Source organism: Camelus dromedarius, chromosome 5 (assembly GCF_036321535.1).
Source record: "Camelus dromedarius isolate mCamDro1 chromosome 5, mCamDro1.pat, whole genome shotgun sequence".
In the NCBI taxonomy this organism is placed as follows: domain Eukaryota; kingdom Metazoa; phylum Chordata; class Mammalia; order Artiodactyla; family Camelidae; genus Camelus; species Camelus dromedarius.
Window position 1 is genome coordinate 40,777,378 of NC_087440.1, and position 1,267 is coordinate 40,778,644.

General features: G+C 40.7%; 1 pseudogene; it reads right to left on the minus strand.

The window, feature by feature from the left end:
- Positions 1–427: 427 nt before the first annotated feature.
- On the minus strand, positions 428–523 carry LOC116153645 (U6 spliceosomal RNA; annotated as a pseudogene).
- Between the last annotated feature and the right edge of the window lie 744 nt (positions 524–1,267).

A 1,267-nucleotide genomic window follows, 5' to 3' on the forward strand; every position in this document is an offset into this window, starting at 1 on the left:
CTTGGGGAAAAAAACTCCCTCCTATTCTACTAGGCTTTCCCTGGTCTGTTTTCAGAGGTGTTTCATTGTTACTTTGGTTAAGGTGACTCTTGAGTTGTTCATTTTCGTAACTTTTCATGATGTGTTTTCTAACAATAATGATAATACCATCTATTGAATGTCTACATTGGGTTAGGTATGTGTAAGTATCGTTTACAGTAAAACTATCTTCACAACTCTCCAAGGAAAGTAGTATTTTAAAGATGAGGAAACAGAGGTTCAGAGAGGTTAAGTAAGTTGTCCAGGGTAACACAGCTACCAAGTTGCAGAGCCAGGACAGGAACTTGGGTCTGTCCAACTTCAAGGCCTCCCTAGCTAATTTACCCAACATCATCCTTTCATTGTGTACTTTATATACTCCTCTATTCACTTTTTAAAAAGTATGTTTAAAAATATGGAACACTTCACAAATTTGCATGTCATCCTTACACAGAGGCTGTGCTAATCTCTGTATTGTTCCAATTTTAGTGCCGCCGAACAGGCACCTTGATTCCCTTTTATTGTGTTCTTTCATCCTGTACTTTGATGCATTCTAAGAGCAGCTTTCTGAAGAAATGATTGTATAGTAGGTAGAAAAGGGTCTTATATCTTGAAATCTTATGGTGGAGTCCTCTATCAGCAGCTCCAAAGAGAAGAGTTCAGTCCAGATTTGCAGATGCACAAAAGCCATCCCGATGAACTCCTGGAGCCTTGTCAGGCAGTTCTCAGCACCCTGGTTACTTTGAGTTTGGAAATAATGAGCGGCAGCCCCTCCAGGCTCAGACCAGTTTGGCTCCAAAGACTTTCGCGGTGCAGCTAGCTTAGGAAGTGCAAAATGTTATGTCATTACTTTAACTCATTTATTAAATATTTAGTGTGAGTAGACCATTGTGCTAGGTACTCTGTAGATAAACTCAGTCACTTCCCTCAAGGGTGTTCACAATGTCATGGGAGAGATAATCTATTCAATTAATACCCAGATAGGTCTGGGGACACAGAGCATGAATACAAGGTCATGTAGTGGCCCCGGTCTCTGAAAGTGCCGTTGCGAAGCGTTAAGTCATGAATTAGTATGCGGGAGGAGCCTTGGGGGTGAGATTAGACTGTACACAGGTCCTTAAGCTATAAAACAGATAATGTCTGAGTCAGTTCTAGGCAGGTTCTTGGAAGCTATCTATGATTCGACAGCAGTGAAACCAGAAGAGGTAACAAAGAAATAGAAAAGGAAAGCAGTTGAAAGAAATAAAAC